The sequence below is a fragment of the Neofelis nebulosa genome, chromosome 11, assembly GCF_028018385.1.
Source record: "Neofelis nebulosa isolate mNeoNeb1 chromosome 11, mNeoNeb1.pri, whole genome shotgun sequence".
In the NCBI taxonomy this organism is placed as follows: domain Eukaryota; kingdom Metazoa; phylum Chordata; class Mammalia; order Carnivora; family Felidae; genus Neofelis; species Neofelis nebulosa.
This window is the reverse complement of record NC_080792.1, coordinates 28,190,731-28,205,765: the sequence shown is the minus strand read 5'-3', so window position 1 is coordinate 28,205,765 and position 15,035 is coordinate 28,190,731. Positions and strand designations below refer to the sequence as shown.

At 47.0% G+C, this 15,035-nt stretch overlaps 1 long non-coding RNA gene and 1 pseudogene across 2 annotated transcripts; one reads left to right on the top strand and one right to left on the bottom strand.

The window, feature by feature from the left end:
* Positions 1-925: 925 nt before the first annotated feature.
* On the bottom strand, positions 926-1,501 carry LOC131490134 (large ribosomal subunit protein uL6-like; annotated as a pseudogene).
* Positions 1,502-4,117: 2,616 nt separating this feature from the next.
* Positions 4,118-14,001, top strand: LOC131490135 (uncharacterized). Of its 2 annotated transcripts, none has more exons than XR_009250964.1 (2): positions 4,118-4,790; positions 13,227-14,001. It is a non-coding gene; the product is annotated as an uncharacterized LOC131490135 (long non-coding RNA). The 2 variants fall into 2 exon arrangements; XR_009250963.1 differs by lacking the exon at positions 4,118-4,790 and adding an exon at positions 11,656-12,786.
* The last annotated feature ends 1,034 nt before the right edge of the window (positions 14,002-15,035 follow it).

Sequence of the window (15,035 nt, the reverse complement as noted above, 5' to 3'; positions counted from 1 at the left end):
TGAGTTCAAGCCCCGCGTTGGGTTCTGTGTCGAAAGCTCAGAGCCTGAATGAAGCCTGCTTCAAATTCTGTGTCTCCCTATCTCTCTGCCCCTCCCCATTCACACTGCCTCTCTCTCTCTCTCTCAAAAAGAATAAGTAAGGGGCGCCTGGGTGGCGCAGTCGGTTAAGCGTCCGACTTCAGCCAGGTCACGATCTCGCGGTCCGTGAGTTCGAGCCCCGCGTCAGGCTCTGGGCCGATGGCTCGGAGCCTGGAGCCTGTTTCCGATTCTGTGTCTCCCTCTCTCTCTGCCCCTCCCCCGTTCATGCTCTGTCTCTCTCTGTCCCAAAAATAAATAAAAAACGTTGAAAAAAAAAATTGTAAAATTAGTAACCAATGACTGAGAAAATATACAGTAACAAAAAGCTAATATGAGGTCAGAAATTAACATCATTTTATATTAATTGGAACTTATTCATCAAAACAATATCTACGGATATTTGAAAAATATTTTTAACATCTTTTTTTTAATTTTTATTTTTTTTATTTTAGAGAGAGAGCATGTAAGGTGGGGGAAAGGAGCAGAGGGAGAGAGAGATTGAGATTCTCAAGTAGGCTTCATACTCAGCGCAGAGCCCGATGCAGGTCTCTATCCCATGACCCTGGGATCATGAGCTGAGCCAAATTCAAGAGTCGGATGCTCAGTTGACTGAGCCACCCTAGCGCCCCTCAATTTTTTCCGTATTTTTCTCTCCTCAAGTCTGGATATTTTTACCAACCTATCTTCCAGATCACCGATCTTGTTCTCGTTAATCTGCTGCTGTTAGACATTTCTCTCTCCCCCCCACCAATCAATACACAGCTTTTATTGTATCTTTAAAATACCACAAATAAGTCTGAGGAATCATCTGACATCTTGCTGTTTCTGTAGCTGGGCAACTTAGCTTTCATTCATCAGCCTGCTGAACTGTTCCCTTTTCAGAAACAGATACCATCCAAAAACCTCCTGATATCCTTGTTTTTAACTCTTGTGGCCTGCAGAATCAAAGCAGCTGAATTTGATACAAGTTCAATGTCATTTCCTTCAAGAATTAACTCACCTTTCTGGGATTGAGATACCAAAAAAGTAATGCCAGGCCTCATCCGAACCCCATGGGTGTATTTTTTGCCCAAGAAATTTTGGATTTCAATAAGAGAACCATTCTCTTGAATAACAACATTGATGGAGAAATGAGTGTATACAGACCTCATCTTGTAACGGAAGCCGGTGTAACGCCCCCAAGCATGTCCTGTGTATGACTGCAGATAACGCGGGCGGTAGCCAGTTCCTTTCCATTTCTCTGCCATTTATCAGTTCAGAGCCTCTCTTTTATCTTTTCAAGGACTACAAGCTCTACGTTGATGTGACTGAAAGTCCTCCACAGTGTTCCTCTGGGGTCCTTCACGGTAACAGTGCACCCCTTCAGAGTGATGTCAACACTTTCTGGAATGTTGACAGTCTCATTGCTGAGAACAGTCTTCATTCTCCCAGCAGATGCGGCAAAAAGAGAACCTTGGCAGACACTTCTGTTGTATTATTGCCCGGCTTCCAGCTTTCCTCTCCCACACCATTTATGATTCAGCACATTTCTCAAAGGTAGAAAGAATTATACTTTTTTTTAAAGTTTATTTATTTATTTTGAGAGAGAGAGAGAGAGAGAGAGCATGAGTGGGGGAAGGACAGAGAGAGAGAATCCCAAGCAGGCTCTCCGCTGTCAGCACAGACCCTGACATAGGGCTCGAACCCATGAACCATGAGATCATGACCTGAACTGAAACCAACAGTTGGATGCTCAACTGACTGAGCCACCCAGGTGCCCCGTTTATGCTTTAATGTAGATTTCTCCATATCACCCCACTTGGTCTGAAATTTATACTTCAGTTCATATCCTTTTTTTTTTTTTTTTTTGATGTTTATTTATTTTTGAGACAGAGACAGAATGCGAGCGGGTTAGGGGCAGAGAGAGAAGGAGACACAGAATCAGAAGCAGGCTCCAGGCTTTGAGTTGTCAGCACAGAGCCCGACACGGGGCTCAAACTCACCAACTGTGAGATCATGACCCGAGCCGAAGTCGGACGCTCGACGGAGCCACCCAGTCACCCCAGTTCACATCCTTTTGTAGGAAGCAAGTATCATCTCAAAACCCTGATATCAATCAGACGTGTTTATAACCGACTTACAGACCACTGAAACACTGTGGACATATAAAGTGCAAACATTATAGGGGCGCCTGGCTGGCTTAGTCAGTAGGGCATGTGACTCTTGATCTTGGGGTTGTAAGTTCAAGCCCCACCTTGGGTGTAGAGCTTACTTAAAAAAATAAAAAATAGGGTGCCTGGGTGGCTCAGTCAGTTAAGCATCTGACTTTAACTCAGGGTATGATTTAGCAGTTTGTGGGTTCAAACCCCACGTCAGACTCTGTGCTGACAGCTCAGAGCCTGGAGCCTGCTTCGGATTCTCTCTCTCTCTCTCTCTCTCTCTCTCTCTCTCTTCCCCTCTCCTGCTCATGCTCTGTCTCTCTCTGTCTCTCAAAAATAAACGGTAATAAATAAATAAATAAATAAATAAATAAATAAATAAATAAATAGTAAATGTTAAGGGGCACCTGGATGGGTCAGTCGGTTAAGCATCCGACTTTGGCTCAGATCCTGATCTCATGGTTCAAGAGTTTGAGCCCCGCGTCAGGTTCTGTGCTGACAGCTCAGAGTCTGGAGCCTGCTTCACATTCTGTGTCTCCCTCCCCTACATGCGCTCTCTTTCTCTCTGAAATAAATAAACATTTAAAAAATGTGTAAAAATATTTTTTAAAAGTGCAAACATTGTAATTCATCTTTCTTCTCTCCTTTTATTATTCACATGGGCCATAAGTACCAATATACCCATTCAGTTCAACACTAGGTAGATGCAAACATTGTGGGAAAAGCTTTAAGCGCCTTGGTACATCTAATAAAACCATTGCCCAAGGGAGAAATTCCAGAGGGAGGGTGTCCAGGCTTGCTCTCTGAGCAACAATATCTGCTTGGAATAAAATTAATTTCTTAGGAAAATGTATGAAGCAGGGTACAGTAAGGGGCTTTTTTTGTTTATCTGAAATTCAAATTTAACTGGGCATCTTGTATTTTTATTTGCTAAACTGGCCACTGGTGTGTATCCTCTGTGGATGGTGTCTCTAAATGAGAATTGATTCCAATGTTACGGAAATCTTGATAATGGGAGTCACAACGTTGACTGGTCATTAATGCAAGTAAAAAATGGAAATAAATTGGGTTTTGAACCCAGCCCCTTATTGAATTGTCTTATTGTTCTAACTCTTTTTCAGCTGGTTTTGTTGGCTTTTCCAGATATGTAATTATTTCACTGCAAAAAATGACGAATTTACTTCCCCCTTATCAATTTTGATTCCTCTCATTTTTTTCTTAGGAGGTACTCTCGTGGTAATACCAAGGTGGTGACAGTGGTAACAGTAAATGTTTTAGTCATCATTGCTGTGTAACAAACTACCCCCAAACTGGCATGAAATAATCACAGATTCTGTAGATGGGGAATCTGGGCAGGGCACAGTGGGCATGACTTATCCTTTCTCCTTACTATCTATCCGCTGCCTCAAGTTTAAAGATTTAAAGGCTGGGAATGATTCAGTAGCTGAGGGGTGGAATCATTGATGTCTTCAGTCAACATTTCTGATGGTTCTTGCTGGCTGTTGGCTGGGGTCCCAGGCTGCCAGCCTCTGGCTGACACACTTAAACATAACCTCTCTGGGTGATCTCTCCCAATATGGTAGCTGGCATGACAGAAGTAGAAAGACAGAGGTGTATTGCATTGTTATGATCTAACCTTAAAAGTCACAAAGCATCAGAGCTCCTGGGTGGCTCAGTCAATTAAGCATCTGGCTCTTGGTTTCAGCCTGGGTCATGATCTCACAGTGTGAGTTCAAGCCCTGAGTCAGGCCCTGGGCTGATAGTGTGGAGCCTGTTTGGAATTTTCTCTCTCTCCCTCTCTCTCTCTCTGCCCTTCCCCCGCTTGTGCACACACACTCTCTCTCTCAAAATAAATACACTTTAAATGTTTTTTTTAACTTTATTTATTTTGAGAGAGACAGTGCATGCATGGGGGAGGGGCAGAGAGAGAGGAAGAGAGAGAATTCTAAGCTAGATTCGCCACTGTCAGCACAGAGCCCAATGCAGGGCTTAAACTCACAAAACCAAGAGATCATGATCTGAGCTGAAATCAAGAGTCAGTTGCTTAACCAACTGAGCCACCCAGGTGCCCCTAAATAAATAAACTTTCTTTTTTTTTTTTTTAAGTCACAAAGCATCACTTACACCATACTATATCTTCCCAGACAGATTTGCGAAGACCACCCACAGAGTCAAGGGCAAGGGAGGAGCATAGACTCTTCACCCAGTAGTTGGATTGTCAGTATTACATTCTAAGAAAAGCATGTGGGATAAAAGATTTCCTTGTGGTCACCTTTGGAACATACAATCTGCCAAAAGGAACAGCCTTGTGTTCCTGAGTTGAGTAAAAATCCTTTCAGTAAAGGAATTTCATCTTTAAGCCTCAGTTCAGATTTGTTTATTTATCATGTCAAAGAAGTCCCCCTATTCTGATTTTTTAAGTTTTTAAAAAATAAATAATAGATGGTGAATTTTTTCAAATGCCTTTTCAGCATCTATGAATCACCTATTGAAGAAGCAACAAAATAAGGTAAAAATGAATGAGGTTGTATTTGCTTCCTTCAAGCCACGCCTGCAAGTTGATCCCTTCATTCAGTGAGTATTTCTGAGCACTTATTGTGTGCCAGACCCTGTGCTAGGCACTCAGAAACAGAAGTGGTTCCAGCCCTCAGGAAGCTTATAGCCAAAATGATCCAGGTCCAATTAAGTACCTGAAATCCGACCTTTGTGCCAACAGATGCAGAAAGGGGTGTTACTTCTGGCCCTACCACCCATATCCTAAACAAACTTGGTAACCTGCTCTGTTCGGCAAACTCTCATTCCCCATGGGGTATTTACATATATAATTTTAGCCACCAGAGGGCAGTCACACTTAAAAAACACTTCCAAAGGGGAAGAAAAAAGACCCACCCATTCCTTGAAAGGCCATGGAGAGGGGTGGGGGGTTCCTGGACTAGAGTCAATTGACATGGTGGGACTCACTCCAATGGGGACATAGCGCAGCACCCAAACCACTCTCCCACTTCAGGCCTCAGGGTCACACCAATTTAGCATGAGGCTCTGGTCCCTTGAGTGGAGGATGATGTAATGGAAACTGACACGGACCGTAATGAAGTAGCTCAGAGGGTCTGCCAAATCAAACACTTCAGAAGTTAACTGCATAGGAACCCCTACGGGGAGGGGCCTAGGGCACCCACACACCCACCACCCTTCAAGTCCTCACTGAAGAGAGTCATTCAGTGAGTATTTATTGAGCAGTATATATTCAACAACCAGCCCTGTATGGGCAGGGGAAAAATAGACTTGTTCTGGCTCCAAAGAGGGTCTCACTTGCACAATACTATGAGAAGGCAGGAAGGACAGCCCCACAGCCAAGAGCATCCAGTTAGGATGCCCCTTCTCTCTGTTCCAGGAGAAGCACGCAGGAGACCACCCAAGACAATAGCCTCTCCAGATGCAGCATGCAGCCCTTATCCTTGGGGTCCTGCCAGTGAAGGTTGTGCTTCCAGAAAACCCAGGCCTTCTCCTTCCTAGCCTAAGGTGAGGGATCTATGTCCAGTTTTTTGTTTTGGTTTGGTTTTTGCTCGTACCACGTGTTTTATCAGAGCTGCACATCCCCTTCTCAATCTGGGGCTTGAGCAGCTTTGGGAACACATAAGCAACAGAGACTTTCAAGCTCTTTCCTACTCAGCCTCCTCCCACTCCCACATCAATGAATGCATAGCCCACCTGAATGAGAAGAGGGAAAGGGAGGAAAATGGTTAATATCTCGAAAATACTCTCCTTCCACAGGGCTGTGAGACTGCACAGGACTTAGCCTGAGTCTGGCATAGGGCAAGAACTTGGTGAGTGTTAGTTATTATAGGTCCACAATCCCTTGCTAGAATTTCCAAAGCTTTAAAAACCCAAAGGTCTTTCATAATTCGTTTGGCAAAACTTATCTGCCGTGAATTCATTTGGCAACAAAACCTCACCCGAACACAACACCACTGATTTTGGTGTATGTGGACCACTTGGTGGGAGTACTCATGTATTCCTACAGTATTTGATCACAGGGTGTTGTCCCAGACTCCACTGTGTGTGTTGTGAGTCTATGGTGTAAGCACTTGATTGTCTTTCCAAAATCGACCATTCTCAGTTCTAAAACATAACTGGTCCCCAGGACCTATTTCTATGTGAAATCTAGGTTCTATATCATATTGCTTCTATTATCTAGCTATGTGACATTAAATGTGGTAGACAGACCCTAGGATGGCCCAAAGATTCTTGTCTCCTGCATCATGCATGCCCTGTATAAGCCCCTCCCTTTGAGAGTGGGCAGGACCTGTGACTTGCTTCTAAGTAACTAGAATCTGGCAAAGGTGAAGAGATTTTGAAGATGTAATTAAAATCTCAAATCAATTGATTTTTATTTAATCAAAGGGCAGATTATACTGAGTGAACCTGACTTAATCAGGCAAAAGCCTTTAAAAGAGAGACTAGACCCTCCCTGAGATCAGAGACTCTGTCAGTTGTTGGCTTTGGAGGAGCTGAGGTGCTGTTAGAGGGCCTCGGGAGAGGCCCATTTGGCAGGGAACTATGGGCAGGCATTAGTCACAGAAAACATCCACCTGACCACCAGCAAGAAATTGAGATCTCAGTCCTGCAACCATAAGATGAATTCACGAAGGAGGAAATGCTGCCAGCAACTCGAAGGGGCCTGGAAACAGATCTTTCCCCACTTGAGACTCTGATGAGACAGCAGCTCCAACTGATACCTGGATTCCAACATAGCAAAACTCAGAAGCAGTGGACCCAGCTAAGCCAAACCCAGGATCCTGATCCGTGGAAACCGACCTAATAAGTGTGTGTTGTTTTAATCCACTAGATTGTGGTCATTGGTTATGCAACATAGAGAACCAGCATGTCAGAGACATCCCTTAACCTCCCTGGGCTCCAGTTGTTCATCTGCAAACAGGGAAAGTGGGCACACATAGGAGTCTTTCCAGCTCCAGCTTTTGGAGACTCTATGTACGGGGCATTTGCTGGGTGCTTTGGAGTTAGGAGCTGGGGGGAGACTAGTTCTCTCAGTGGGTAAGCAGATGCAGGAAGGGTGTCATTGAGGCAGCTGGTGCACAGGCAGAGAAAAATGCAGGCAGCTGAAGACTCACCCTGAGTCCCCAGTGACTCGGCTGCCAGGCTGGACACTGACCACAGCTGGCATTGCTCCTGGCTGCAGGAGCGATCATCTTTCAGAAGCAGGAAAAACAAGCATCCTCTTTTCCCTGCTCTGGAAGGGACGCTTTACCACGCTGGGCACCCGCCCCCATCTCTGTCAGCTTAGGAAGGGGCAGAAGATTCCCCTCTCACAATCTTCATCTCCAGACACCTAAAACTCTTGGGCTGGTGACCTCGGGAACTGACCTGGGGAACTCAGGGGGAGCTGAGTCAGGGAGGGCATCAGGTTTCCTGTGAGCTCTTGGCAACTCTCTGAAGTGGGTGAGGGTGTGCTTCTGTGTTCTCCCACCAGGCCAATCCATCACGTCCCCTTGCTTTCCTCACTCGTACCGCCTGTCACAGGGAACCCAGACCACCGACAAGCCCCAGAGGTGGCACATCAACTCTCTGCCTTCCCTCCCCCAAATACTCCCTCAGACACAGCTCACATGCTCATTTGACTGGCTGAAGTGATTGTCCCTTATTAAATTCCTTGGAGGATGACCTCATTAAGCCTTGTTATGGGTCACTTCTATTTCAGGGAGAATAAATTTGCTGGAATCTTTCTATGGTCGGCTAGTTAATTGAAACCTGAAGTAGGGGGTGGGGGAGGGGTAGGCATGGGTGAGGTGGTGAGCGGGTGGCCAGTGTAGACTGGTGGAGTGAGGAGCTGGGAGCTGGTGCAAGGAGGAGGCAGGGGGTCCATACGAAGGGGACCGATAAGAAGGAAGACGCAGGCCGTGGAGGGGGAGGGGAGACAGAACAAATGCACACTGCAGCCTGATCTGCCAAGATAGCCTCCTAGCTCCCTCCCAGGCCTCTGTGCTCAACCCTGCTCGACACATGAGTCCAGACCAGCACGAAGTGATAAGGGCCCAGGCCAGGATGTGGCAACAGAGATGGAAAAGAAGGAGATGTGAGAGGACTTGGAGACCAATTTGATATGAGGACAAAGGAGAGGAAAGTGCTCAAGATGACCTTGAAAGATCTCTGGAGAACTGGGGAGATGTGCCAGCAAACAAACCCAGCAGAGGCCTCAGATCGATGCCGAGCTCACAGCTCTATTGTTTAAGGAACCCTTCCTTCTTCACCCACTTCTGAAAAAATGTTTCCCATGTCCAGTTTTCTAGCTCTTCAGTCATGATGGGCTAACGTGAACTGGGTGCCCACTGTGGATCGGCCCCCGTGCTGGACACAGGGGACGTGAATATAAATAAGCACCCTGCACGGCCCAGGGTGCTCCAGACCTTCCTAAGCAGTTAACGGCTCTCAGAATGTTTTACTTCAATTCCCTGTTCAAACAGTTTTGCTGATCTTCAGGATGGGCACTTCACAGAAAGAGGGCATAAAGATGGAAAAAGGTTTTGTGGGGGGGACCTTAACATCAAGTGAACGTGTGACATTTGGTACAGCTGGAAGACAGGTGGCCGCTAATTAGTCGAGTGGCCCCTGGCTGGACTCTTGAACTTCTGGGCCTGGCTTCCTTCACCTGCAAAGGAACAAGGAGGATTAGGTGATTCTTGATTCCTGGAAACTCTCCTACCTTACTTTCTATGCTTTGTTTCATGAATGTGCAGTGCTGAGACAAGTTTGATTTCTATAGAAATGTAGGGTACTCCTTTATTTCAGAAGACAGTAGTAACGTGAGCACCCACGGAGTGGGTATGGGGCGTGACATGGAACCTTTATTCCCTGCTTCTTGTGTTCCAATCTGGAGGTGGCTCCACTGAGCCACATTTCTGGAGTCTCCCTGGTTTCTGTCTCTGTCTCTTGCCCTCTCTGCAGGAAAGACATCTGACTGGGAAGTTTGAAGGAAGGAACTGAGAGCATGCTTCACTAAGACCAGCTTCCTGAATCCACATGCCCAGCCACCTCAGAATGTGGCTGTATTTGGAGACAGGGCCTTTCAAGAGGTAATTAAGTTAAAATGGAGTTGTTTGGGGTGTCTGGGTGGCTCAGTTGGTTAGGCGGCTGACTTCGGCTCAGGGCATGAACCCGCGGTTCGTGGGTTTGAGCCCCGCATCAGGCTCTGGGCTGACAGCTGGAGCCTGGAGCCTGCTTTGGATTCTGTGTCTCCTTTTCTCTCTGCTCATGCTCTGTCTCTCGTTCTCTCAAAAATAAATACAAATTAAGAAGAAATAAATAAATAAATAAATAAATAAATAAATAAACAAACAAACAAAATGGAGTTGTTAGGGTGTGCCCGGATCCACTACAGCTCACATCCTTGGGAGATTAGGACACAGTCCATACAGACTGAAGAGAGGTCCTATGAGGACATTGTAGGAAGGAGGCCATCTGCAAGCCAAGGAGACCTTAGAAGAAACTAACCCTCTGACACCTTGATCTTGGACTTCCAGCCTCCAAAACAGTGAAGAAATAACTTTCTGTTGTTTAAGTCCCCTGTCTGTGATACTTCACTATGGCAGCCCTGGCCGACGAATACACAATTTTCTTTGGGACTTGCCTGCCTACAGAGGGTGTATATTCAGGACTGCTCATCGTACAGAAAACCTACTTTCTGGGGGAGGACTGAGTCTGTCAGGTCCGTCTGCTGCTAGGTGAATGTCTGTCTGCAGTGGCTGGGACATATTAGGAAGTCCCTGGGGGCGGCACATGTGCCCCATGTCCTCCAATCCGGCTTTCATCTACTGTAAAGTTGACATATAAATGTTCATCTATTTCCTGTGTCTGTCTTCTCAATCGGTTCCAAACTAGAGGAGGAGCTGGGACAGGGTTATTTATTGCACATCCCCTCCCACCTCCTCCAGGAAAGGAAAAAAGGAAAAAATACTGTAGCCCATGTTACATATTAGTTTTCCCTGGGGATTTTTTTTTTAAGTTTATTTTATTTTTGAGAGAGAGAGTGCAGTGCATGCACACGGGTGTGCAGGGGAGCGGCAGAGAGAGAGAGAGAGGGAGACAGAGGATCTGAAGCAGGCTCTACACACTGACAGCAGCGAGCCTGACTCAGAGTTCAAACTCACTCGGGGCTTGAAGTCATGAACTGTGAGATCATGACCTGAGCCAAAGTTGGACGCTTAACCAACTGAGTCATCCAGGCGCCCTTTCCAGGGGACTTTGTTCTTTTTCCCAAACCCGTCTCTTAACTGATGCCCTTACCACGCCCAAATGGGTGCTTTTCGTCCAGGACCACTCATTCCCAGGATGGCCTGGCTCTTAGATTCCACTGGGATGCCCACCTAGAACACCTTTCCTCTTCTCTGTGCTGCAAGATTCTCTTCATTCTCTGAGTCTTGGCTCAGAGGCCTCCTCCTAGCTGAGTCCTCCTTGGCGTGCATATTTCTATTATTTTGTCACACAGTCCTAATGTTAGGTGACTTCATGTCCGTGTTCTCTACTAGGACAGACCAGGCTGAGTGCTGTACCTGGAAGGACTTCCTCTGGTCACATCTGTGTCCCCAGGGCTCGCATGGTGCTTGGCTCCAAAGCAGGAGTCCATAAAGGCTAGAGTATGAATGAGTGGCAGGATGACATTTTGACATATTAATCTGTGTGTTTCTCATAGTTTTCCACCCCACCCCTTCCATTTTAAGTATACTGGCCAGTTGGTAATTCCTTAATTTGGGCTTGGTGCAAAGCAGACAAGCCTGAGTTCAATGACTTCCTGTCCTTTGAACAAATCTAAACTCAGTGGGTTTTCTGTACATTGTGGGGGAAGGGTAGGGGTAAAGAGGGAGATGACCTTTGAGAAAGAAGAAACGAAGGTCTAGAAAGGGGGAGAGAGTTGTGGGTGCCCTTACCCTTGATGGAGGTGGCCAGCAAAGATTTTTGCTCCCCAAAATGACATGAAAACAGAGTCAGCTACTGCCCATCACTGGGGTTTGGCAAATGATGTATCTACATTGGATGAAAGACAAGACCCCACCCTACCTTTCTGGGCACTTGAGATCTGAGGGTCCTAAGTGGGGAAGGGAAATGAAGCTTCAGGAATGACCGACATGGACTTTCTTGCCAGCTGGGGCCTTGGAGTAGAAATTAAATTGATGTAGGGGTGCCTGGGTGGCTCAGTTGGTTGTGTCTGACTCTTGATTTCAGCTCAGCTCATGATCCCAGGATCATGGGATTGAGCCCCATGTCAGGCTCCAGGCTGAGTGTAGAGCCTGCTTAAAATTCTTTCCCTCTCTCTCTCTCTCTCTCCCTCTCCCCAGCTTGTGTGCTTTCTCTCTCTCTAAAATAAAAAATAATATAAAATTTTTTAAATTAAATTGATTTATAGGACATAAAGAGGGACACAGGGCTGGCACAGTTGGTAGAGCAAGTGACTTTTGATCTTGGGGTCATAGGTTTGAGCCCCACCTTGGGTGTAGAGATTACTTAAAAAATAAAATCTTAGGGGTGCCTGGGTGACTCAGTGGGTTAAGCATCCAGCTCTGCTTTTCAGCTCAGGTCATGATCCCATAGTTTGTGGGATCAAGACCCACATCAGGCTCCCAGACTGACAGCACAGAGACTACTTGGGATTCTCTCTCTCTCCCTTTCTTTCTGTCTCCCCACCTCCACCCTGCTCACACATGTGCACGCATGCATGTGTGTGCTCTCTCTCTCTCAAAATAAATAAATCTTGAAAAATCTTGAAAAAATTTATAGGACATAAAAAAAGGTGGTATTTCTTGCATACTTGAGTTGGAGGATAGATTATCATCCACTAGGAATGAATTCTGGAGCCTTTAAGTCCTGAAACGTTGCTCCCCATCCCCCTCTTCTGCCCCCCAAATTTTGCCAAGACTTGAACTGGTCCAGAATTTAGCCCCTCATCCCCTCATCTTTTGCCTGTAGTGTGGCCATTTGGAGAATGTTTTATCATTCTCAAGACTGGATGGTGACCTGTCCTCATGGCAGCCTGGCACAGCCCCAGAAGGGGAATTCTTCAGCCACCAGACATCTCCTTCCAGACACTGAAGGTCCCAGTAAGGCAAACTGTATCCTTCACTCAAGGAAGATGGAGAGTAGAAGTGTTGTTCAAGGCCAAGCCCCAAGCATGAGAGGGTGAGGAACCCAGGGAGACCAGAGAAGAAGCTCCACAGGAAAATGAACCCAGGTGGGTGTGGGTGGGGGTGAGTCTGTGTGGGATAGGAAGGATTCCTCTAGTCAGCACTGGGCCATTGGGAGCAACGTGCCCAAGCATGCCAGGAGATCTATAGAGTTCTCTCTCTCTCTCTCTCTCTCTCTCTCAGACCCACTGGTTACCTCCACTCTACTAAAGACCTCTTAGAAACCACAAGCATCTGTATCCCATCTCCAGCCTCTCTCTTGTGCCTACTGTCCCCCTCCACCTCGATGCAGAGCCAAAGCTCCCAAGGAATGGTGGGGTGACGGAATGTCTGACTTTCTCATGCTCCTTCAGCCTGGGGACACAACATCTATCTCTGAGGTAGACTGGGGAGGAGAATATATGTTGAGAGGAGGAGAGCAGACCAGCAAAGAGAAGAGGGGAAGCTGAGTGGGGACTGGGGGGGGGGGGGCGGGCAGAGGGAGGAAGGAGAGCTTGGGTTGAAGTTCCCCCAAAAGCAGAGTCTGAGACAAGAGCTTGCACATAGGTAGTTGACTTGGGAAGCTCCTCGGGTAGAGGAGGGAGGGACTGGGAAGAGTAGCATGTGGAAGGAGGGAGAGACATTCTGGGGGAATGCTACCACATTGGTCTCCATGGAGGCTGAACGGAGTATGGTCCTGCTGGTCGCCTCTGAGGAGCACTGCAGAAGGGGCCATAGCGTTGTCCACCCGAGGGAAAGAAGACAGGACACTCATCTACCAGTTTCGGCCTCTGCTGGCTGAGTGTCACCCCGTGGACTGTTGATTCCTTCTTTCCTCCAGGTTCATCCAGAGTCCTCTGTCTGAGGACAGGAGGGAAGCGGAAGAGGCATGCAGCCGAAGCAGAAATGTGGGCCAAGAAGATGTGAGCCGGGACACAACGCAGGAGCGGAGGGTAAAGAAGATGCAGCCAAAGAATGGAGGGAGGAAAGAAAAGAGGGAACAGCGGTGGGGAGGAGAAGACAAGACAAATGTGATGGGGTCTGTTTGGGGGAGAGACATAAGCCCAGCAGGGGCACCCTTGAGCATCTGGGGACCCTCTGCAGAGCTCCTGATATTGGCTGGGGTGAACCCTCAGTGTCACTGCCTTGTCTGCCACTAGAATCTGGCAGGCTGGCTGGCAGGCACAGGGGAGCCTTGGCAGTGACAGGACATCCCCACCCCCTGGTAGCCAGGGGCAACCTCTTTGGGGCCTTCCAGGAAGATAAGCTGCCTCCTTAGTGTTTCTGGCTCTTCTAGTTCAACAACGTAGACTTAGGGTTTCTGGCTGAAAACACACGTCTCCCAAGAGGCAGATTAATGGCATATGGTTATACAAAAGGATCGTCACCTGCCGGAATGAAGGCAAGCTTCCTGCAGTCCCTGTGGCAATAGGAAATCCAGTTTGGGGTACGGTTGCCACCCTTACTCCAAAGGGTTGGGCGAGGAAATAGGCTCTTGAAGCTTCTGAAGTTTACAAAGGCCTGAAACGTCCCATATGTGTATTCTGTTTACACTGTGCGCCCACTGTCAGCCCACCGCAGAGCGGGACTCTCCCCATACAATACTGACCTTTCCCTCTCTGACTTGTTTTAGTACTAATAATCAATAGCCCAAATTTATCTCTCAACTCTCTTCTTAATATTCTTTCCCGTTGAGTTATTCTTGTCTTCTTTAATTGTAAATGCTAGAGCTTCTTGGTTCCTGGTATACGAGGACTGAGAAAACAGTTGGGGCTGGGGCTTGGTCAGAACACATAGATGAATGTGCGTTAGATTGGTCCTCCCAGGCTGTCAGATTGTTATGACTTGAGAATTCTGAAGAACCTGGCTAACCAAGAATATCTCCCTCCTCCCAGCTGACCTGCCTAGATGTCTGAAATTCCTATCTTTTATGTCATTCCCTGATGACTTCTAGAGAAGTGTTTATTTTAGTTGGACAAAATGCCATCACCTGGGAGAGGCAGTGTGTTAGTCAGCTATCACTCTAGTAAGAATTGGGTTGCTTAATTAATTTTTGTTACGATGTGGAGACTAGAAGCCTTAGAAATTGAGTCCTAGGCCAGGATGTTTTGGGTGTCAGAGGTGGGGAAGAGAGAGGCAAAGAAGGCTACAGTCCTGGGGCCTTGAGTGGTGACAGGTGACAGCACTGACTAGGTCAAGGAGGGTCCTGGATGTAGTGAGAAAAGACACACCAAAGAGAAACTGATTTTACAGTTTGCCTTAGGTAAGGCCACCTTGTACATCCCATAAGCAAGGTCTTAGGTCTCTGAAGACAGGGACTGGCCGGTGTATATCTTGTACATCCTTCGGACTGACCCACAATACATGGGTGTGTGTTCTCTTAGGTGACAGAATGGAGCCAGCTGTGCACACATAGTTCACTCAGTGAGGCCTCACCATCACCCCAGGGAGGGATCTTGAGCTGTCTCCCCTGGGAGCTGGTCTTTTGCTCTTCTGGGGACTTGAAGGACTCATGGCAAAAACCACAAGTGGAATTAAAAGCCGGAGCAGCTCTACTAAGTGCATTAAGGGACACATTTCTCCAAAAAGCAAAATTAGTAAAACAGAAACCAAAGCCTGTTTTCTGCAAAATAAAAGGGTGCTCTCTCAG